Raw genomic sequence first — 26,392 nt, forward strand, 5'->3', positions numbered from 1 at the left:
TGAACCATTACTCTCTGTATCAGATAAAAGCTTGATTAAAAAAAAAAAAAAAAAACTAGAGGCAAGAGTACTTGAAATCAAATAATCAAATACTGGGCAAGGATAACTTGAAGACAAAAAATACAGCACAAAAATTCTTCATTTGCACATTCATTATTATCATCATTAACATGGTTGTATCTGCCAGGCCCTATGCTTCTTGCTCTATGTACATTAATTTATTTAAATATTGGAGATTTTATTTCCATTTAACAGTGAGGTTCAGAGAGGTTAAGATGCTCTTCGAGTGTCACATAGCTGGAGAGTGGTTTGAAGCCAAAGCAAGTGCTCTCATGATGAAATTTAAGTTGCAGTTTGTACCAGGTAATGCCACCAGCCACTGGTTCTCAGACTTTAGCATACATCAGAATCACCCTAACAAGTGTATCATAATAAACCAAAGGTGGGCTAGTTAATACACAGATTGCTAAGCTCCACATCCAGAGTTTCTGACTCACTTGTTCTGCTGTGGGACTCAGGAATTTACATCTCTAACAAGTCCCAATATGGTTCTCAAGATGCTGATCTGGAGATTTTTTTCTTTGAGAACCATGTGCTGACTGCAATTCTGTCTCAGGGTTTGCCTTAGTCCATTTGGGCTGCTACAACAGGATACCATTGACTGGATGTCTTATAAACAACAGAAACTTATTTTTCACAATTCTGGATGCTAGGCAGTCTAAGATCAAAGCTCCAGAAGATTCTGTGTCTGGTAAGTGCTTGCTTCCTGCTTGTTAGGTGGCTGATCTCTCCTCGTGTTCTCACATGACAGAGGGTGAGAGAGCCCTCTGGGGTCTCTTTTAAGAGGTCACTAATCCCTTTCTTATGACCCTCAAGTCTAGTCACCTCTCAAATGCCCCACCTCCTAATATCATTACACTGGGGAGTAGGTTTCAACATATGAATTTTGGAGGAACACATCCAGTCATAATAGGACTTTTCCTATTAACTCTGCAAATATAAATGAAATGAAGTTAAAAAAAATAGAAGTTGTAAGAAGAAGATAAACAGTACCTCTGAGAAGATGAAAGAGAGCAGTATGGTAAACATCTAAGAAGCTTTGTGGTTAACTACATGACATTTTAAGAATGTTTAAGTGGGACTCAGAAAGAATAAGCACAACAGCAAATGTATGGGCCAGAGAGATCTAATTCAGGGGTTGAGAAGAAATTAGTTTATTACCAATTTTATATGTTATACTTGTAAGCTGGTTCTCCTTCTAGAAAATAATGTAGAAGGATTTAAAGACTCTTTTTTCTTCACTTTAACTTTTTGGGGGTAAGGTTTTCCTCTTCAGCATAAAATAAAACATCTACAGTTGTTGCTGGTATTAGACTAACCTTCCCCTCAAGCAATTTAGGATTGTGTAAAAAGAAGATTGAGGATATATCAGAAGCTTTGACCCAGAAATTCCCCTTTATCCTAAAGGAAGTTGATATAAAAATTATTAAATTTTGACAGATTATAGACATTAGTCACAACATTGGTTCTCATAGAGGCAATTGGGAACAAGCTAGATGGAACTCTTTCCCAAGGCACCTCTTATATAATCCTCCCTGTGTTCCACTTGCCAGATCTGTTGGTCTTCTCACTTTTCTCAACTGGCCAATCTCCTCTTCACCCCACAGCTCCACAGTGTGGCTCCTGTACATTTCTCACATGTAACCTTAAATGAAACTGCTCTGTGTTTTGTCTATTCCATATACTTAATATAATTACTTATATGTGCATGTTGTTGACTTATGTATAACTGTTTAGCTCCAATCTGTAATCTCCAGGAGGGTAGTGGTCAACTGTGCTTGCTCAACAGGTTTCAAACAATGCCTAGCACTTAGTAAGCAATAAGAATTTACTAAATGAATTAGTGGATAAACTCCTTTCTAGATTCTGCCTCATAAATTTTATTTTTCTGAATTCTGTAAAATTTCTAAACTATTTGCTACAAAAAATACCACATATTGTCTGACGTCTGGTGATTCTGTGCAATTGCTATCTTCTAGAAACCATGCTATTAAGCTCTGATTTTTCTTAAAATGATTTGATTATTTCTCTGCTTTATAAAAGAAAGTAATGCTTAATTAGTAGATAGGTTAAACTGGAACCTCTATTTGCCTGTTAAATTTTCATTAACCTCACTAATCAAAGAGAATGCAAAAGTTATCTTCCAGGCAAAATCCTTTGAAAATTCAAATGAAAAGGGGAGATGTGCATTGTATTATATGCATTTTTAGGTCAATGCCTTAGGCATATGCAGGGATTATATTTTATTTCACCATACACTTGAATTTGTTAATTAATTGAAAAATTTTAAATTATCCCTGAATAGGGAAACAGATACATCCCCTAAACAAACAGTGTTCATGTGAAAGTGCTAGAAAATACTCTAACTTAAGGTATTTTTCAGTAAACAATCAAATACCCCACAATAACAATTAGAAGCCTGGGTTGTTCTGGACCATTCAGTGACTCTCTATTCTTAAACATATTGCTCTATGTTTATAGTTATAGTGTTATGTGGGGTTTTTTTTTATGACATTCAGTTCACTCTTTGTTGACACTGTTGCACTTATAAAACTTTGATGCTTATGCATCCCCTGTAATGTTTACTCTAAGGCCTTGCTCATGGTAAATCCTTTGAAGTATCTTTAAAAGTAGCCTGAAAAATGGAAGAAAAATTTTAGGGGGTTGAGATTTATTTGTATGTTTGCAGCATCTGAGTGTAAACCTGTGACAGTGACTGTATTTTACTTTATTAGTTGTATATGTAAGGTTAAATCAGAGAAACACAACCAGCAGAAGATACATATTACAAGATGTATTATAAAGGATTGGCTTACATGATCACATGATTGTTGTAGCCATGTAGGTATGTCCAAAAACCACAAGGCCGGCTGTCAGGAAGAGTAGGCTGGAACTCTGGGCCACAAGCTAAAGCTGCAATCTATAGGCTGAATTTCTTCTTCTTCAGGGAAACATTAGCTCTCTTAAGTCCTTAAATTTTTCCCACCCCATCTATCCAGGATAATCTCCCTTGCTTAAAGTGAATTTATTATGAACTTTAGTGTCATCTACAAGATATTTCCCAGAAACTAGTTTACTATTTGATTGAATTACTAAGACTACAGTCTAGCCAATTTGACACATTTAACTAACCATCACACCAGTATTCTCCTAAGAACTAAAAGAATTGTGCCTTGCATAATAGTAAATAGAAACATTTTCAATGGTAAAAGTGAGTTAGTTGAAAACATATTCTCCAAATTCCCTTTCAGCTCTACATTATGAAAAGCAAGAATTGCCCAAACAGAAATAAAAAGATTCCTGTCCCATGTTACAGTGTTGCAGGCTAGAAGGAAGATGGTATTTCAGAGTTAAGAATAAGTTTCAAGAACTATTGGAATTAAACCTTCTTTTAAACATATTAACACTTTGTAAAACTTCACTGGTAAAATATCAAAATCTTGAAAAATAGAAAGACACAAAGAATGTGTTTGAAGTGGATTTTTTCCAACCATATCATTATGAAAAATGTCTGATTTTGCTTTAAATATTTTAATGCCAAACTTCCAATAGTCTGTGAATTTGTGAATATTTTCATGAATGTAAATTTGATCAATAGGAAAATTTGCAGAAGGAGGAAGAGAAGGAAGAGAACAGGAGGAGGAGGAGAAGGAGAAGGTGGAGAAGAAAGAGAGGAAGAGGAAAACTTCTTGTGAGAAAATGGCAAGGTGCTTCACAGATTCTCTCTACTTAGATTTATTCATTTTTTCTGTTAGTTTGAGTCAGATGTTTAGTGGTTCAAGCAGAATTCACTGGACCAGATAACATGTAAACATTGTCTACACAAAGGGAAAATTGAAAGATGTACCTGGATAACTTAGCAAAAGATACAATTACTATAGTGAGGATTTCTGATTTCCTTTCCCATCTCCTATTTTGCCTCAACTTGAGATCTTGCATAATAGAGCATGTATTCATACATTATTGTATTGACTGTTACTATCTAACTTCTATATTCTGCCTCTTTAGTCAAGACTTTATGGATATCTTTGATATTTTAACAGTGAAATTTTCTTTAGCCCAAATAAAGAGAATATTTTAAATACTATTTCATGTTGTTGAAAATGTGATGACATGAATACTCAGGTACAGTAGTTTACTATGTATTTCTAATCACAGAAAATTAGAGAAAAAATTATAGATTTCTATTTGCTTTTACTTTTTTGGCCTCGTTTATTTTCTTCAAATATTTTGACCATATGCCACTGTCAGGAAAAGTGTATGAAGGTCACAGATAAGGGGATGAGTTGGATGCCGTGATTTTCAATGCTATACAGGGTGAAGACAACTTAAGAATTATCTAGGTGAACGTCCTTAGGTCATCTCACTGTTCAATATTAATTAATGGTATCAGACAGAGGGAAGTTACGTGCTAACTTATAAATATATTTTTTAATAGAGATGGAATAAACTATGTCCCAGTGGAGCTGTTTTATGGCCCTGGATATTTTCTAATATATTTCTAACCCAGCAATTTTATCTTAGCATTAACTCCTTCTGCTTAACCCACTCTTTCTTCAATTAATTTCAGACAAGGAAAATTGTAAGTATGCAGAATCATATTTAGTAGGCGAATAAAACAATGCATTTTTATTGGTGTCATTTTATATTTTGTGGGGTTATCTTTCAGTTATGAAAACCATTAAAATTAAATATCAAAAGAACTGAACTAAAGCTAGACATTCAAATTCATGAGTATAGAAAACGTGGTAAAATAAGATTTTCAAAACCAATTGAACATCTTCATGTTTTTCTCACAGTGACACGTATTACTCATAAATAAAATTAAAAGTACAATTTTCCAAGACTTAACCAGGAAGATTAGAAAATGTAAACAGACCTATCAAAAGTAATGAAATTGAAACCGTAATTAAAAATCTTCCAACAAACAAAAGTCCAGGATCAGATGGCTTCACAGGCGAATTCTATCAAACATTTAGAGAAGGCTAACACTGATCCTTCTCAAACTCTTCCAAAATATTGCAGAGGGAGAAACTCCAAAATTCATTCTCTCTCAAATTCATTCTATGAAGCCACCATCACCCTGATACCAAAACAAGAAAAATATATCACAAAAAAAGAAAATTATAAACCAATATCACTGATGAACATACATGCAAAACTCCTGAACAAAATACTAGCAAACAGAATCCAACAGCACATTAAAAGGATAATACACCATGATCAAGTGGGATTTAATCCAAGGATGCAAGGATTCTTCAATATAAGCAAATCAATCAATGTGATACACCACATTAACAAATTAAGGAATAAAAACAATACGATCATCTCAATAGATGCAGAAAAAGCTTTTGACAAAATTCAACACCGATTTATGATAAAAAACTCTCAAGAAAATGGGCATAGAGGGAACCTACCTCAACATAATAAAGACCATATATGACAAATCCACAGCAAGCATCATACTCAATGGTGAAAAACTGAAAGCATTTCCACTAAGATCAGGAAAAAGACAATGATGTCCACTCTCACAACTCTTATTCAACATAGTTTTTGAAGTCCTAGTCATGGCAATCAGAGAAGAAAAAGAAATAAAAGGAATACAAATTGGAAAAGAAGTAAAACTGTCACTGTTTGCAAATGACATGATACTATATATAGAAAATCCTAAAGATTCCACCAGAAAACTACTAGAACTAATCAGTGAATTTGGTAAGGTTGCAGGATACAAAATTAATGCACAGAAATCTCTGGCATTCCTATACAGCAACAACAAAAATCAGAAAGAGAAATTAAGGAAACACTCCAATTTGCCATTGCAACAAAAAGAATAAAATACTTAGGAATAAACCTGCCTAAGGAGATGAAAGACTTGTACTCAGACAACTATAAAACACTGATGAAAGAAATCAAAGATGACATAAACAGTTCTTCGATTGGAAGAATCAATATTGTGAAAATGACTATACTACCCAAAGCAATCTACAGATTCATTGCAATCCCTATTAAACTACCAATGGCATTCTTCACAGAATTAGGACAAAAAATCTTACAATTCATATGGAAATACAAAAGACCCCGAATAGCCAAAGCAATCTTGAGAAAGAAAAATGGAGTTGGAGGAATCAGTCTCCCTGACTTCAAACTATACCACAAAGCTACAGTAATCAGAAGAGCATGGTATTGGCACAAAAACAGAAATATAGATCAATGGTACAGGATAGAATGTCCAGAGATAAACTTATGTTCATATGGGCACCTAAGTTATGACAAAGGAGGCAAGAACACACAGTGGAGAAAATGACAGCCTCTTCAATAAGTGGTGCTGGGAAAACTGGACGGCTACATGTAAAAGAATGAAATGAGAACACTACCTAACACCATACACAAAAATAAACTCCAAATGGATTAAAGACTTAAATGTAAGACCAGACACTCTAAAACTTTTAGAAGCAAATAGGAAAAACACTCTTTGACATAAACTACACCAAGATCTTTGTTGACCCACCTGCTACAGTAACAGAAATAAAAACAAAAATAAACAAATGGGGCTTAATTAAACTTAAAAGCTTTTGCACAGCAAAGTAAAGCATAAACAAGACAAAAAGACAACCCTCAGGATGGGAGAAAATATTTGCAAATGAAACAGCAGACAAACGATTAATCTCCAAAATATACAAACAGCTCATGGAGCTCAATATCAAAAAAACAAACAATCCAGTTAAAAAATGGGTGGAAGACCTAAATAAACATTTCACCAAGGAAGACTTACAGATGGTCAAGAGGCACATGAAAAGATGCTCAACATCACTAATTATTAGAGAAATGCAAATCAAAACTATAATGAGATATCACCTCATGCTAGTCAGAATGGCCATTAATCAAAAAAGCTAGAAACAATAAATGCTGGAATGTGTGTGGTGAAAAGGGAACCCTCCTACACTGTTGGTGGGAACGTAAATTGATACAACCACCATGGAGAACAGTATGGAAGTTCCTTAAAAAACTAAAAATAGAAATACCATATGATCCAGCAATCCCACTACTCGGCATATACCCTGAGAAAATCTTAATTCAAAAAGAGAGATATACCACAGTGTTCATTGCAGCACTATTTGCAATAGCCAGGATATGGAACCAAACTAAATGTCCATCAACAGATGAATGCATAAAGAAGATGTGGCACATATATACAATGGAATATTACTCAGCCATAAAAAGAAATGAAATTGAGTTATTTGTATTGAGGTGGATGGACCTAGAGTGAAGTAAGTCAGAAAAAGAAAAAAAAATACTGTATGCTAACACATATATATGGAATCTAAAAAAAAAAAAAATGGTACTGATGAACCTAGTTCATTCCTGCCCTAGTTTATTGCAGGGCAGGAATAAAGAAGTAAGCATAGAGAATGGACTTGATGACATGGGGTTGGAGGGTGAAGCTGGGGTGAAGTGAGAATAGCATCGACATATATACATTACTCTATGTAAAATAGTTTGTTTGTGGGAAGCAGCAGCATAGCACAGGGAGATTGGCTCAGTGCTTTGCGATGACCTAGAGGTGTGGGATAGGGAGGATGGGAGGGAGGCTCAATAGGGAGGGGATATGGGGACTTGTGTGTGCATATAGCTGATTCGTTTTGTTGTGCAACAGAAACTAACATGGTATTGTGAAACAATTATACTCCAATAAAGATCTATGAAAAACCAACCAACCAACCAACAAACAAAAGTACTTAAAGTATAATTTAGTTCTGAATCAGTGGTGTTCCTGGAGAAATTTAAATAATCTCTAGAGGAAAGTAACATCATTTAGAGTCTTCACATACTTTCATAACCATGTCCAGGACTCTCAATTCCTGATTAAAACAGGATAAAGTGAGCAAACACTAGAGGGGAAAAAAAGACAATAGGATAAGAACCACCAGTGATCCAGATATTATAGTTATCAAAAAAAAGACTTTAAAATAGCTGTGACAAACTTGTGTAAAGAAAGATTTAAAAATTTCACCACTGATATTGATAAAAATAGAACCAGATGGAAATTCTATAACTGAAAATAAGATAACTGAAATTGGGATTAAGATTTAGGCTAAACAGCAAGTAAGATATAACAAAACAGAACATTACTAAACTTGGAGGTAAAGCTGTAGAAAATATCAGATTAAAACATGAAGAGAGAAAAGGATAGAAAACACATAAAAGATTGCGAGTCATATGTTACACAACTAAATGATCTAAAAAATATTCAGTGAAAGTTCCACGTAGAGAAGAAAAAGAAAACATATCAGAGCAATATTTGAAGAGGTAATGACTGACAAGTTTTCAAAACTGAAGAAATACATTAAATCACCAACGCAAGAAGCTATAAACACAAATGAGGATAAATATAAATAACCATACTAGGCACATAATAGTGAAAATGTCGAAAACAAAAGGCAGAAGGAAAATCAATTTAAATCAGCAAAAAATGGGAGGGGGTATATTACCTTTAAGGAAACAATAACAATTTCATATGTGTTTTTACAGAAATTATGAAAACTACATTAGAATGATATCTTCAAATTCCTGGAATAAAATAATGGCCAAGCTGTATTCTATATCATCTGAAAATATATTAAAATCTAAAAATAAAACAAGAACATTTAAGGATAAAATTGAGATAACCCCTTGACAACAGACCAGCAGCAAAGGAAATGCTAAGGTCAACTTATGAGGCAGAAGGAAATAAATCCATGATAGAAATCAGAAAAAAGACAGGACTAAAGATTTTATTGAAAATACATACATTTGTAAATTTAAATGCCTATTGGCTATAAAAAAACAAAATAATAATATTTTCTGGTTTAAAATATATGTAGAATTAAATCATATAAAATAACACAAAAGAAAGGAGGAGATTAATAGGAGGTAAGATATTAAAGGTATAAAAGGAGGTAAAAGGCGATACAGCAAGGATCTTGCATTGTCTGAGATGTGCTGAATTCTAATTTATAATAGCTCTAATAAGTCAATGGTACATGTTGAAATCTGTAGAGAAACTACTTAAAAGTAAAATATATTTATAGTAAAAATGTATAACTAAAAATCTAATGGGGGAAGTAATATTAATCAATGTGATAGTAACATTGATAACTCAAGATATCAAGATAGGATAAAAAATAATTAGAGTAGCTGGCACAAATAAAAAATTAATAATAAAATGGGAGATTTAAATCCAAATAAAAGAGATTACATTAAATATAAATGAACTAAATATTCCTATTAAAACATAAATATTGTCAAAATTAAAATCCAATTTTATGTTTCTTATAATAAGCAGAGATATTAAGTGTATTGACACACAAAAGTTGAAAGTAATCGAAATATATTTTCAATTTTCAACCTCCTTGCTTCCTTCCACCTAGTCCCTGAAAAATGGTCAGAAAGAAAATGGAAATGAAAAAAAAAACAACAATATTATTTGTGTCAGGGATACTACACATTCTACAGATATTAAACAGATAAAAAGAGAATTATTTTGAACAAATTTTGGCTAATACATTTGAAAGTTTAGATAGAATGGACATCAGAAGAAACACAAATCTAAAATATACTATATATTAATGAAATTAATTTTTACTGAAACATACTCTACAAAGAACTCTCCATGCTGAGATTCCTTCACTAGTGAACTCCAGATACTTAAAGAGTATATATCACTTATAATACACAAACCCAGATAAAATATATACCTACTCACTTTTTAAAGCAAGACTAAATAAAATTTGACACAAGCACCACAAGAAAGAAAATTGCAGACCAATCTGTCTCATGAATATAGACGCAAAAATCATAAATGTATAATTTGAAGATCAAAGTCAAATTTTCCATTTACCTATTGATTCAGAAAAACAACAAACTACCCTTAAGACGTAGTTTAAACAAACTATTACTGTCTCTCACAGGTCTGTGGGTTGAATGGCTTCATCTGGGGAGTGTTTCCCTGGGTTCTTGTCTACAAGTGTAGTCAGATGGCAGCTCTGAGTGGAGCTTCTGAAGGCTTCTTCACTCTCGTGCCTAATGTCTGTGTTGGGAGGTCTGGGATAGCTGGAGATTGGTTAGGTGTAACTCACTCTTTATGCAGCCTTCTCACATTATTAACCTCAGGGTCTGGCAGTATCAGTGCTGTATGACTTCTTACATTTCAGCAGACTTCCCTAGAGATAGTTATTCCTGAGGGAAGTGTAAAGGCTTCTTACTACCTAGCCCCAGAAGTTATACATTATCTCTACCACTGTATACTACTGGTCAAAAGCAAGTCAAGTCATTGAGCCAGCCCAAATTCAAAGCAAAGGAAATAATGGGAGGTGTTTTTCATTTGTTGGAGTCATATCAGTGTGTTTTAGAAGGGATGTTACATAACAACCAATGATATTTGTTCCAGGTTCAGATTTGTGTTATTTTTTTAACAGTCAAAATTCAATCAATGCAATTCATCATATTAACATAAAAAATAAGAAAAATATATTATATTCTGAGTATAAACAGAAAAAAATATTTATAATAGTCTACACTCAGAAAAAGCTCAGAAAAAACAATACATTGAATTGATAAATATTAAAAGCTTTCTTCCAAGATTTGGATGCAACACAAATGCATCCTGTTACCAGTTATATTTGACTATACTAGAGATCACAACCAGTTTAATAAAGTAGGAAAGATAAATTACAGATTAGACTAAAATATATTAAATTATTATACATAAATAGCATGTTTGTGTATGGAGGAAATTCCAAAACTTTACAAATAAACTTTCGACTTGATAAGTGCATTTAGCAAGGTTTTTGGACTCAAGGTCAATATAAAAATTAGTGGTGTTTCCATACACTAGCATATAATACAGAAAAAAACTAAAGAAATACAATTTTCAATATTTTCAAAACATATAAATTTACCTAGGAATAATTATAATAAAATTGTGCAAGACTTCAATCTTGAAAACTGTAATAGACTTGAGAACTTTTACAAAAGTCAATGCCAAGATAATGAGTTAAGAAGCAATATTATAAATTTGTTAATTTTCTCCAAACAATATATATACTTCTTGAGCTGGGTAGTAGTCACATGATGGTGTTTACTTTGTCAAAAACAATTACACTGTTTTCTTCAATTTGTTCACCTCTTGTATGTTTTACTTAAGTTAAAATGGTTTCTTTCAAAAAGTCAGAGAGATAAAGTGAATGTAGATCAAAAATGACTGAAATTTTGAGATTGGGTGATGGGCGATAAGAAGAGGCTAATGTTCAGAGAAAAAGGAACATTAGCAATGAATCGGGCTTAATTCAGTGTGGTATTTGTTAAATTCAGAGAGACTGAGAGAGAGAGACAGGGAAGGGGAGAAGAAAAGGTAGCGGAGGGAAGAGGAGAGGAGAGGACAGGGGAAATATTATTCCCATATTTCAAATGAGACATAAAATGAAAGGACATTAACCTGGGTCTTTCTAACTGAACATCCTCATTTCACGAAACCATTTATTGAATTCCATCATGCTTTTAAGGCATATGTTATTTTTACTCACTTTAGTCTTATACAATACTTAGGGACTTTTCTGGTTCATTATTATAACGGATTGACATTTGTTAATACAATCCAGATAAAGTATAGACTTGAAGCTAATCCTCCATGTTTTATATTTTAAGTTCTATAGAAACTGTATCTTGCATAATGCTTATAAATGACAAGAGAATTCACTATTTACTGTAGTAGAGAGAATAATGCCATCCCTCCCCCCTCAAGCCAAAGATGTCCCTGTTCTAATCCCTAAAACCCAGGAATATGTATGTTTACGTTATAAAAGATACTTTGCAGATGTGATTAAATTCAGGATTCTGGGCTTCCCTGGTGGCACAGTGGTTGAGAATCTGCCTGCTAATGCAGGGGACACGGGTTCGAGCCCTGGTCTGGGAAGATCCCACATGCCGCGGAGCAACTAGGCCCGTGAGCCACAACTACTGAGCCTGCGTGTCTGGAGCCTGTGCTCCACAACAAGAGAGGTCGCGATAGTGAGAGGCCCACACACCATGTTGAAGAGTGGCCCCCGCTTGCCACAACTAGAGAAAGCCCTGGCACAGAAACGAAGACCCAACACAGCCAAAAATAAATAAATTAATTAATTAATTTAAAAAAAAAGTAACAAATGTTCAAGTACAATTGGTGTCTTTAAAAAAAAAAATTCAGGATTCTGAGATGGGGAGATAATCCTGGATTATCTGGGTGAGCCCAATAAAATCAGAGGATCTTTATAAGCGTGAAACAGAGAGTTGGAGTCAGAGAGGGAGATTTGACAATAGAAGCAGAGGCCAGAGTGATATGAGAAAGGGGCCAAGAGCCAAGGAATACAGGTGGACTCTAGAAGCTAGAAAAGGCAAAGGAATGCATTCTACCCCTAGAGACTGAGAAGGGACACAGCCCTGCCATCCCATCTTAGTAGGATAATAAATATGTGTTGTTTTAAGCCACTTAGTTTGTGGTAATTTGTTACAGCAACAACCAGAAACTAATATCTATGGTAATACATTTCTTGTGATCTTTGACTTCCCAGAAATCACAAGATTTGTAACTCCTAGTGTTATAGCAGTCTCTAAGTCATGAGTTGTTGCTTTTTGTCTTTGTTTTTATTTTTAATGTTATACTAACAATCTACAAAAACTGAAAACACTATAGTACTGCAGCTGAAAGGGCTGCTTTCCTTTGCAAATTATTAAACAATGGAAGCATATCAGTAGTCATGATTATTGTCGTGGTCTGAACGCAGATTGGAAGAGAATTTCCAGACACAAGGCAGAATGTAAAGAAGATAGAATTTATTAGAAGGAAGAGTCGCTGCCAGGACAGCGGGCTGACTTCCTAGTAGGCTGGGAGAGTAGAGCCCAAACATCTGCTATTGATCAGTTTTTATAGCCAGAAAACAAAGGAATGGTCTGAGGTGAAAATTTCGTCTCCTGATTGGTCGAGGCACATATACCTTCCTTCTGTAGGGTGGAAGTGGGACAGGTCCCATTGCCCAGTTGGGTGTTGCCCAGGTGAGCTCAAGAATTTCATAACCATCGCAAAATGGTGCGGAGGACGATTAAGAGTCCACTAGGGGGTGTAACACTGAAAATTTCAGGCAGGGTCCTCCTTTGTCCTTGGAGAACCATTGTCCTTGGAGCACCACAATTATAATAGTTAATGTCGGCCATATCCAGGCCATCACTAATTAAATAAAACTCTCTTTCCATCTTGGCATCTCACTGTTACTGCCTAGTTCAACTGGAATCCTAATGGATCTTCCTGAACTTGCTTTTACTCCTCCAATTTATTCTCTACCCTGGCAAGAGAGTGTTCTTTAAAAAGCATGAACTCGATCATGCTTGGTCTTTATTTAAAACTCTCCTAGGGGGCTTCCCTGGTGGCGCAGTGGTTGAGAGTCCACCTGCTGATGCAGGGCACATGGGTTTGTGCCCTGGTCCAGGAAGGACCCACATGCCGCAGAGCGGCTAGGCCCGTGAGCCATGGCCGCTGAGCCTACGCGTCTGGAGCCTGTGCTCAGCAACAGACCAGGCCACAACAGTGAGAGGCCCGCGTACCACAATAAAACAAAACAAAACAAAACAAAAAACCTCTCCTAGGCTTTCCTTTATTTGTAGGTAAAGACTTCCATTTTTAACAAAATCGTATACATGGCCTTGAAGGCATTGCATAATCTGGTCCATACCTTTTTTCACCAGCCCTATCTCAAGCCCTTTATCTCTAACTGCACTGGTTTTTCTCCCTGGGGCTTTGCACATACCATTCATCTGCCTGGATAGGCCTGTTCTGCTGCCTGCATGCTGACCCCCCTCCAATCACCTAATTAATTTTTACTCATCTTTCTGAACTCAATTCAAAATGCATTTCTTTTTCTTTTTTTTTTAACTTTATCCCAGATTATGCCAGTTTTCCCTTTTATAATCTTTCAGGACACCTTGAACTTTCACAGGTCTTAACAAATCATAATTAACTAATTGTTGAATTTGTTGCTTTAATTTTATCTCCTCTGCTATAACATCAGCTCTTTGAGTTCAGACCCTTTGTCCTGTGTACTGCTCTTCTCCTTATACTTGAAGTCATGCACGTGTAGGTATTCTATTCATATTTGTTTAATGACCAAATAAAGGAAAAGAGTTTGAGCCATAAAATGCTAAATTCAGACCCAAGTTGTAACCATTTATAATTTTTTACTTTATTCATGTTGTATATCTTTGTGAGTCCCATTCTTTGTTAGCTGTAAAAGGGTCAATGACACCTTCTTCAGCAGGTTTGTAAGTGTCAAATGTAATATAGGTAAAGTTCCTAGCACATAGTAGGTACTTGGTAAGCATTAGTGTTTATTAAAACAAATTTTCATCATTGGTTATCTTAGCTCACAGCTATCTTAAACCCTGCTACTCAGTGTTGTCAGCCATCCCTGTAAGCATGTTAGAAATACAGAATATACAATCCCACCCCAGACCCACTGATTCAGAATCTAATTTTGAACAAGATCCCTAGGTAATTCTCCCATTTAAAATTTGAGAAACACGATATTTAGATTTCACTTGTTTCAATTGTTTTGCACAGTTTTGGGAGATATCTAAAGATGCTTTATTTGTCATCTTATCTAATTTGATTAAATTGAAAGGAAAGTGAGGATCCTTTTATTATTAAAGAGTCTTACTTTGTCTTTGACTTGCCATTCTTTAGTTAAAAGTACCCATGCTTGAAATTGATCTGTTGTACAATGGCCAAGTAACTTGCAGTCCCATAGCTACCACCCTGATTGAGGAACATTAACTTTATAAGAAATATTTGTACTTACCTTTGAAAAAAGAGGAAAGCTTTTACTGCAATGTACTGATAAGAGTAATGTCAGACAATGCAGCTCAAGCAAGCTTCATCACTAGTCCAGCTCCTTGTGGGATAAGTGCCCAAATCAATAGTGTAGGTAACACAATTACTATTTGACAAATTGTATCCAAGTTTCCCTGAGATGAAATAACCCAGATTTCATGGTTGTGATAGAAACAACATTGTGAAAGAATGAGACTCAAGTGTATGGAGATTAAGGGGGATTGTCAGAGAAATTTAGTAGTGTGTAGGGATGGGGTGCGTTTTTCTTATTATTCAACTAAGTGTCATATAGTAATTTGTTTCCAGTTTTCATCTCAAAAGCATTGGCCAGCATCTTTTCTTGCTTAGCATCCCCACAGAGCTGGCCCAAGAACTAAAGTCCGCTGATGCTAATAGGAGCTCTGTGCTTGGATTAGCCCTACAGGATTTGTGCAGTAAAGCAAGAAGTAGGCCCTTTACTTATATTGGTGTTTGTGTAACCACAGGGGGAAATAACTTACTCAGAAGGATGGCTCTTAACAGCTGTCAGGATATTTGCTGTTTTAAGTCTGCTTTAGTTTTTTTTTTCTTTATTAGTCATTTACTCAGCACTGGCAACATATTCTTACAACTTGAATGCCTACCTTATTTGAAATTGCATTGGAGAAATAGCCAGAAGACTTGCATTCCAGTCTAGCCCTGCTACTTACTGGCAGTGTATCCTTGGGGAAATCACCTTACCTCTCTGGGCTTTAAAGGAACTGGATTAGATAATCTCTAAAGTCTTTTCCAGAGGAAATTTCTAGGATTTAAAATCTTAATTAAAAAGGAACCCCTTTGAAAGGAAAAAAAAAAAAGTATCAAGAGAAATTTTCTTACTAAAGTCCAAAGATGGCATTGGGGGAACACATGAAGTATCTGTAATTACATATAAAATTGTATTTGCTTATACGTATTCATGGAGAGGGTCTATGTCTCTCATCAGATTTTTTAATAGATCTGTGACCCCAAATTACAAAAAGAATATGACAGGAGCACAAATTTAGAGTTAAGACTGCTTATTTGAATGGAAGCTTAACATGATCTCCAAAGATAAATTTTTTTAATCTCTTAAATAAAATTTTAACAATGATTAACTTATGATAAAAACATACATGCTACACACATACACACACACACACACACACACTTCACACACACACACTTCACACAGACACACACCTGGGATAATTTATCCTGTGCTTGGCTAATTCTATGAATTATTTTTTTATTCAAACAAGTAATAAATTAATTCAAATAGTGTAAAAAATACTACCTCAGATGCAACTCAGCAGTCATGGAAAATTAGAGAAATATTTTAAAAAACAATCAACTTCTACCAGAGAACCCTACATAAGTTTTAAAGGATATACTGCTTTTCATGGAAAAGAATTACTTTAAAGGTGAAATTTTATGTAACTGAAGGATCTTGACAACTGCTTTGGATTTATTTCTTTCATATTCTTCCAAAATTGAATTCTATCAAATGCCATACATATTCTTGAAGAAAATGTGGTTTTCCACAGCAAAGTCTCTTTTGTTTACCCTATTATTTGAGAGAGAAGATCTGACTGCAAACATGCCTGTGCAAGTTAATTTGCTTTTCATGTGTCTTCCTAGATACTATTATCTGAGATCAGAGTCAACTCTATGAATAATTTTGGGTCACATAATTGTTTTGAAACTGTTAGGCACATTTCAAATAAAACTTTCTCAAATAAAGTGACACTGGCATTGTATAAAAATATTAACATTCCAGGCTTTTTATGCAGGCCTCTCACTGTTGTGGCCTCTCCTATTGCGGAGCACAGGCTCACGGACGCGCAGGCTCAGCGGCCATGGCTCACGGGCCCAGCCGCTCCGCGTCATGTGGGATCTTCCCGGACCGGGGCACGAACCCGTGTCCCCTACATCGACAGGCAGACTCTCAACCACTGCGCTACCAGGGAAGCCCCAGGCTTATTGTTTTAATTCATGTTTTACTTGGGTGATAAGTAGAGAGATTTTGTACTTCCAATGCACATTGCCTTGTGGTTTTATTTTTAAAAACTGCATCTTTAAATGAAGATAGAACAGATGGAAACTTCAGTGCTTAAACAAACATCTACACTTTAGCACAGAAACTCAGAATTTTAGTCTTGAAAAAGAACTTAGGAATCTTCCAGAAAATATTGATTTTCTTCTTAGTAGCAATCTAATCACATCCACAGATTTGCTTTATATAATGAAACAGTAGTTTCTTAATATCTGCATCCTACCCTTCTTTATTTCCTCTAATGTAAAAGCAAACCATCATGTGTCTTCAGCTTCAAATGATTATTCAACCTATCTGCTGTGGAACAGATTTTAATGAATGCTGATGGTAGGATTTTTGTCCCAGTTTCCCAACCAGTTTTCTTTTTTTTTTTTAATAGATCTTTATTTGAGTATAATTGCTTCACAATACTGTGTTAGTTTCTGTTGTACAACAAAGTGAATCAGTCATATGTGTGCATATATCCCCATATCCCCTCCCTCTTGATCATCCCTCCCACCCTCCCTATCCCACATCTCTAGGTCATCGCAAAGCACTGAGCTGATCCACCTGTGCTAAGCTGCTGCTTCCCACTAGCTAACTATTTTACATTCAGTAGTGTATATATGTCAATGCTACTCTCACTTCGTCCCAGTTCCCCCTCCCCACCGTGTCCTCAAGTCCATTCTCTATGTCTTCGTCTTTATTCCTGCCCTGTCACTAGGTCCATCAGTACCATTTTTTGGTATCCCAACCAGTTTTACTACATAGGAGCTAGGCTTCTAACACCCAGAAAGCCAGGAACATGACTATACTCACTGGGAGAAACAATGTTAGTGAGGGGTGGGGACTGCAGGGCCAAATGTTTTGGATCCAGGAACTGCATACTCCTTCTCAAGGACACTTTTCATTTTTCAAGGATGAGTGTAAATAAGCCCACACAGCCTCCAAGGAACAGAAATAGAACCCTGCTATTATTTACTAATACACCGTGAAATAAATTGTATCCCACCCTTTTATTCAGTATCTTAGCTGAATGAGGTTCATTTCTTTGGGGACAAAGAAAACAATTGGAATCTTTTCTTAGCTGGTTCAATTTAGAATCTAGACTTTGCTGATAATTTTTCTTTGGCTGATAATGAAAATTGCTGACATATTTCCCAGCCTGGATAGTTATCTATAAATAAATAAAGTCATATGCTAGTTTGGTCAGAAAGAAGATAATATCAGCCTGCAGCAGATAGTTGAAATGCCTTCTGGGAGAGATCTATGCTGCTATAATAAATGGAGCTGTTAGAGGTACATCAGTGCAGCTTTGAGTTGGTAATATGCCCAATTTAAAGCACATATATTATAATTTATGTGAAAAGTATATAAAAGTATATCTCCATCCTCTTTCACAGACAGTTCTCCTTCTAAATACTTATTTAATTAGCTTTTTGATTACAGATTTTGATACCTATTTGATCAATTGATGGATTATAATACATTTAATAAGAATTAAGAATAGAAGAAAACAGCAAAAGTCCTATAATCGTTGAGTTATATATTCAAGTTTTTTTGGAAAAGGGGGCAGGGGTGAAGGCACCACACAAGTAATGAGAATAAAGCATCACAAGTACCGTGAGAGACAGAGTAGAGGAACTCCTTAAGCTGTTCCTCTCTTTTGTAACCGTTTCCTACCTCTTCTACTTGACTGAATTCTATTCAACCTTCAAATCTCAGGATAAATGTCACTTTCTCAGACAAGCCTTTGCTTATATTGGATAACCCCATCATAGACTTCATGTGGCTGTAGTTTTCTTTCATAGCAGTAAACCATTATTTATACTTTTTTAAAAATCTCTTTTCTTCCTTTTGATTAAAAGTTCCATAAGATCAGGAACCTAGCCTTTTTTTGTTCTCTGTCACATCTGAGTGCCTTATACTTTATCAGGCAAATAGTAATAACATTAAAAAGCTAACATGTCCCATACTGTTTATTGGACACTTTTATATTCAGACTCATTTATTAAGCCCCTAAATGTCTTTGAGGTGAGCTTCACAATATTTCCCACTTTACAGATGGAGAAACTGAGGTAAAGAGAAGTTAAAATTCTACAAGCTTGTAGCTTCAGTTTTTGTGCTCTTAACCGTTTTGATATACTGCTCTTATAGTAACTCTTTATTGAAGAAATTAATGAACAAATGAATGAACTAGACAAACTTATACCAGAGGACTGCCTCGTTTTGGTGGTCATGAATGACTTTTTTTTTTTTTTTTTTTTTTTTTTTTTTGCGTTACGCAGGCCTCTCCCTGTTGTGGCCTCTCCCGTTGTGGAGCACAGGCTCCAGATGCGCAGGCTCAGCAGCCATGGCTCACGGGCCCGGCCGCTCCGCGGCATGTGGGATCTTCCCAGACCGGGGCACGAACCCGTGTCCCCTGCATCAGCAGGCAGACTCTCAACCACTGCGCCACCAGGGAAGCCCTTAATATGATTTTTAAAAAGTAATCTCAGAAATGAACAATAACATTTAAGAGGACATTTTAAAGTTTAGCTAGAAATAAAAGATTAGCTGTGTCTAACAGTTTAACGCATCTATTGCATTTTTAATTTCACTGACTATATATTTTTATTTCTAAAATTCTACTTGTTTATTTTTCAAACTTACTCTTATTTCATAATTTTTTCTTATGGTTCTTTTGTTTTCCTTTAATCATTATAAACAAATTTATTGTTGACTATCTATAAAGAATGGATACTAACTCCCAAGGTTAGGAGTGGGAAAAGAAAAGCTAAGACTCTCAGATTTCCTTTTGACTTACTTTGATTTTTTTGTTTCTTTTAAGGCCAAAAATATATGCATTTTCCTGATTTGGCAATGATAAAGGCATCAAAATCCATATATTGTAGGATTAAAAAGCAAAATTTGGTACAGTAACAGAAAGGAAAGCATCTTACTTGATTATGAAGATTAGGATTTAAAAGAGGTTTTGCTTAAAGAAGAAAATAATATTTTTATCTTAAAGAAAGATAAAAATACCTTCAAATCAGCTATTAAATATGGGGGTAATATGAACTGTAAGAGGCCTTCAAGATGGTGGAGGAGTAAGAAGTGGAGATCATCTTTCTCCCCATAAATACATCAAAAATACATCTACATGTGGAACACCTCCTACAGAACACTTACTGAACACTGGCAGAAAACCTCAGACTTCCCAAAAGGCAAAAAAATCCCCACGTACCTGGGTAGGGCAAAAGAAAAAACAGAGACAAAAGAAAAGGATGGGACCTGCACCTGTGGGATGGAGCTGTGAAGGAGGAAATGTTTCTGCACAATAGGAAGACCCTTCACTGGTGGAGATGAGGGGGTGGATGAGGGGGGAGCTTCAGAGCCACAAAGGAGAGCACAGAAACAGAGGTGCAGGGGGCAAAGTGGAGAGATTCCCACATAGAGGATCAGTGCCAACCAGCACTCAGCAGCCTGAGAAGTTTGTCTGCTCACCCGCCAGGGCGGGTGGGGGCTGAGACTCGGGCTTTGGAGTTCAGATCCCAGGGAGAGGACTGGGGTTGGCTGTGTGAAGACAGCCTGAGGGGGCCAGTGCACCACAGCTAGCAAGAATGGAGTCCAAAAAAATGTCTGACCTGCTGGAGAGGCAAGAGACCTTTGTTTCAGGGTTCATGAGAAGAGGGGATTTCTTCCCAGTGTGCCCACAGAAGGCAGAGCTCCATCTAAGCAAGTGCCAGAGACGGGCATGAGCTGCAGCTATCAGCTGGCACACCAGAGACAGGCATGAAATGCTAAGTCTTCTGCCGCTGCCTCCAAAAATCCTGTGTGCAACTGCAGGTCACTATTTACACCCTCCCAGGAGCCTGTGCAGCATGCCACTGCCAGGGTCCTGAGATCCAGGGACAACTTCCCCGGGAGAACACACAGCATGCCTCAGCCTGTTGCAACATCATGCCAGCCTCTGATGCCTCAGGCTTGCCCTGCATTCCAGTTTGACTACCATACCCCTCTCTCTCCATGACCTTAGTGAGCAAGAGTCACCTAATCAGCTGCTGCTTTAAACCCCTCCTGTCTGCGCGGGAAACAGACACCTGAGAGCAGCCTACATGAAGAAGTGGGACCAAAACCAAAGCTGAACCCTAGGAGTTGTGGGAACAAAGAAGAGAAAGGGTAATTTCTCTGTGCAGACTAGATGCAGCAGATTAAATCCCCCCAATCAACTTGATAAACCCTGCATCTGAAGAATAACTGAATAGATGATAAATGTTCCCAGAATTGAGGTAGTGGACTTTGAGAGCAACTGTAGACTTGGGGTTTTCCTTCTGCATCTAATTTATTTCCAGTTTTATGTTTATCTTATAGTATTTAATGCTTATTATCATTGGTGGATTAGTTTCTTGGTTTGGTTGCTCTCTTCCTTTTATACATATATATATATATATATTTTTTTTTTCCTTTTTCTCTTTTTGTGAGTGTGTATGTATATGCTTCTTTGTGTGATTTTTTTCTGTATAGATTTGCTTTGACCATTTGTCCTAGGGTTCTGTCTGTTCATTTTTTTGTTTTGTTTTGTTTTCTTTTCTTTTTCTCTTCCTTTTCTTCTGAGCAGTGTGGTTGGCAGGGTCTTGGTGTGTCTGGATGGGTGTTGGGCTTGATCCTTCAAGGTGGGAGGGCTGAGTCCAGGACATTGGACCACTAGAAACCTCCTGACTCCACGATATATCAGTTGGCAAGTGTTCGTCCAGAGATCTTTGTCTCAACACTGAGACCCAGCTCCACCCAACAGCCAGCAAGCTCCAGTGCTGGACACCCCATGCCAAACAACTAACAAGACAGGAACACAATCCCACCCATTAGCAGAGAGGCGGCCTAAAGTCATACTAAGATCACAGACATTGAAAAACACACCACCTGCATCTGGTGGGCCTTGCCCACCAGAAGGAAAATATACAGCCCACCTACTAGAACACAGGAAACAGTCCATTCTACCAGGAAACCTACACAAGCCATTGAACAAGCCACACCCACTGGGGGCAGACACCAAAATAATGGGAACTACGAACTTGCAGCCTGCGAAAAGGAGACCCCAAACACACTAAGTTAAACAAGATGAGAACCTGGAGAAATATACAGCAGATGAAGGAGCAAGGTAAAAACCCACCAGACCAAACAAATGAAGAGGAAACAGGCAGTCTATGTGAAAAAGAATTCAGAGTAATGATAGTAAACATGATCCAAAATCTCTGAAATAAAATGGAGAAAATACAAGAAACATTTAACAAGGAACTAGAAGGACTAAAGAGCAAACAAACAATGATGGATAATACAATAAATGAAATTAAAAATACTCTAGAAGGAATCAATAGCAGAATAACTGAGGCAGAAGAAGGCATAACTGACCAGGAAGTTAAAATAGTGGAAATAACTGCTGCAGAGCAAATAGAGAAAGAGAATGAAAAGAATTGAGGACAGATTCAGAGACTTCTGGGGCAACCTTAAACACACCAACATTTGAATTATATGGGTCCTAGAAGAAGAGAAAAAGTAAAAGACACAGAAAATATTTGAAGACATCATAATTGAAAACTTCCCTAACATGGTTAAGGAAATAGGCAACCAAGTAAAGGAAGTGCAGAGTGTCCAATACAGGATAAATCCAAGGAGAAACATGCCAAGAAACATATTAATCAAATTATCAAAAATTAAATAAAAAGAAAAAATATTAAAAGCAGCAAGGGAAAAGAAACAAATAACATATGAGGGAAACCCCATAAGGTTAACAGCTGATCTTTCAGCAGAAACTCTGCAAGCCCGAAGGAAGTGACAGGATATATTTAAAGGGAAAAAGGGAAAAACCTACAACCAAGATTACTCTACCCAGCAAGGATCTCATTCAGATTCAATGGAGAAATTAAAACCTTTACAAACAAGCAAAGGTTAAGAGAATTCAGCACCACCAAACCAACTTTACAACAAATGCTAAAGGAACTTCTCTAAGTAGGAAACACAAGACAAGGAAAAGACCTACAATAACAAACCCCAGACAATTAAGAAGATGGTAATAGGAACATACATATCGGTAATTACATTAAATGTAAATGGATTAAATGCTCCAACCAAAAGATAGACTGGCTGAATGGATACAAAAACAAGACCCATATATATGCTGTCTACAAAAGACCCACTTCAGACCTAGGGAAACATACAGACTGAAAGTGAGGGGAGGGAAAAAGATATTCCATGAAAATGGAAATCAAAGGAAGGCTGGAGTAGCACTTCTCATATCAGACAAAATAGAATTTAAAATAAAGACTATTACAAGAGATAAAGAAAGACACTACATAATGTTCAAGGGATCAATCCAAGAAGAAGATATAACAATAGGAAATATTTATGCACCCAACATAGGAGCACCTCAATACATAAAGCAAATGCTAACAGCCATAAAAGGGGAAATCATCAGTAACACAATAATAGTGCAGGATTTTAACACCTCACTTTCACTAATGGACAGATAATCCAAAATGAAAATAAATAAGGAAACACAAGCTTTAAATAACACATTAGACCAGAGAGACTTAATTGATATTTATAGGACATTCCATCCAAAACAACAGAATACACTTTCTTCTCAAGTGCTCATGGAACATTCTCCAGGTTAGATCATATCTTGGGTCACAAACCAAGCCTCAGTAAATTTAAGAAAATTGAAATCATATCAAATGTCTTTTCCAACCCCAACACTATGAGACTAGATACCAATTACAGGAAAAAAAACTGTAAGAAATACAAACACATGGAGGCTAAACATTATGTTACTAAATAACCAAGAGAACAAATCAGGGAGAATAAACGAAAGAGAAAATCAGAAAATACCTAGAAACAAATGACAATGAAAACACGATGACCCAAGACCTATGGGATGCAGCAAAAGCTGTACTAAGAGAGAAGTGTATAGCAATACAATCCAACCTCAAGAAACAAGGAAAGTCTCAAATAAACAACCTAAACTTACACCTAGAGCAATTAGAGAAAGAAGAAAAAGAAAACCCCAAAGTTAGCAGAAGGAAAGAAATCATAAAGATCAGATGAGAAATAAATGAAAATGTAATAAAGAAAACAGTAGCAAACATTAATAAAACTAAAAGGTGGTTGTTTGAGAAGATAAACAAAATTGATAAGCCATTAGCCAGACTCATCAAGAAGAAAAAGGAGAAGACTCAAATCGACAGAATTAGAAAGGAAAAAGAAGTAACAACTGGCACCACAGAAATACAAAGGATCATGAGAGATTACTACAAGTAACTGTAAGCCAATAAAATGGACAACCTGGAATTAATGGACAAATTCTTAGAAAACTATAAACTTCCAAGACTGAACCAGGAAGAAATAAAAAAAATAAACAGATCAATCAGAGCACTGAAATTGAAACTGTGATTAAAAATCTTCCAACAAACAAAATCCCAGGACAAGATGGCTTCAAAGGCAAATTCTAACAAACATTTAGAGAAGAGCTAAGACCTATCATTCTTAAATCTTCCAAAATATAGCAGAGGGCGGAACACTCCCAAACTTATTCTATGAGGCCACCATCACCCTGATACCAAAACCGGACAAAAAAAGAAAACTACTGACAAATATCACTGATAAACATATATGCAAAAATCCTAAACAAAATACTATCAAACAGAATCCAACAACACATTAAAAGGATCATACACCATGATCAAGTGAGGTTTATCTCAGTAATGCAAGGATTCTTCAATATACGCAAATCAATTAACGTGATACACCATATTAACTGAAAGATAAAAACCAAATGATAATCTCAATAGATGCAGGAAAGCTTTCAACAAAATTCAACACCCATTTAGGATAAAAAACTCCAGAAAGTGGGCATAGAGGGAACCTGCCTCAACACAATAAAGGCCATATATGACAAACCCACAGTCAACATCTTTCTCAGTGGTGAAATACCCAGACCATTTCCTCTAAAATCAGGAACTTGACAAGGTTGCACACTTTCACTGCTATTATTCAACATAGTTTTGGAAGTTTTATCCACAGCAATCAGAGAAGAAAAAGAAACTAAAGGAATGCAAATTGGGAAAGAAGACATAAAACTGTCAATGCAGTTGATATGATACTATAAGTAGAGAATCCTAATGATGCTACCAGAAAACTAGTAGAGCTAATCAATGAATTTGGTAAAGTAGCAGGGTACAAAATTAATGCACAGAAATCTCTTGCATTCCTATACTCTAATGATCAAAAATTTGAAAGAGAAATTAAGGAAAAACTCCCATTTACCACTGCAACAAAAAGAATAAAATACCTAGGAATAAACCTACCTAAGGAGGTAAAAGACCTGTACTCAGAAAACTATAAGACACTGATGAAAGAAATCAAAGATGACACAAAACGATGGAGAGATACACCATGTTTTTGGATTGGAAGAATCAATATTGGGAAAATGACTCTACTACCCAAAGCAACCTACAGATTCAATGCAATCCTGATAAAACTACCAATGGCATTTTTACAGAACAGGAACAAAAAAATTCACAATTTGTGTGGAGACACAAAAGACTCTGAATAGCCAAAGTGATCTTGAGAAAGAAAAATGGAGCTGGAGGAATCAGGATCTCTCACTTCAGACTATAGTACAAAGTTACAGTAATCAGAGTATGGTACTGGCACAAAAATAGAAATATAGATCAATGGAACAGGATAGAAAGTCTGAAAATAAAACCACTCACATATGGTTACCTTATTTTTGATAAAGGAGGGAAGAATGTACAATGAAGAAAAGAGAGCCTTTTCAATAAATGGTGCTGAGAAAACTGGACAGCTACATGTAAAAGAATGAAATTAGAACAGTTCCTAATACCATACACAAAAATAAACTCAAAATGGATTAAAGTCCTAAATGTAAAGCCAGACACTATAAAACTCTTAGAGGAGAACATAGGCAGGACACTCTATGACATAAACCACAGCAAGATCCTTTTTGACCTACCTCCTAGAGAAATGGAAATAAAAACAAAATTAAACAAATGGGACCTAATGAAACTTAAAAGCTTCTACACAGCAAAGGAGACTATAAACAAGTGAAAAGACAATTGTTAGAATGGGAGATAATATTTGCAAGTGAAGAAACTGACAAAGGATTAATCTCCAAAATATACAATCAGCTTATGCAGCTCAATAAAAAAAAAAAAAAAAAAAAAAGATAACCAATCCAAAAATGGACACAAGACCTAAATAGACATTTCTCCAAAGAAGATATACAGATTGGCAACAAAAACATGAAAGAATGTTCAACATCACTAATCATTAGAGAAATGCAAATCAAAACCACAAAGAGGTATCAGCTCACACCAGTCTGAATGGCCATCATCAAAAAGTTACAAATA

Source organism: Stenella coeruleoalba (genome assembly GCF_951394435.1).
Source record: "Stenella coeruleoalba genome assembly, chromosome: 8".
NCBI classification, from domain to species: Eukaryota; Metazoa; Chordata; class Mammalia; order Artiodactyla; family Delphinidae; genus Stenella; species Stenella coeruleoalba.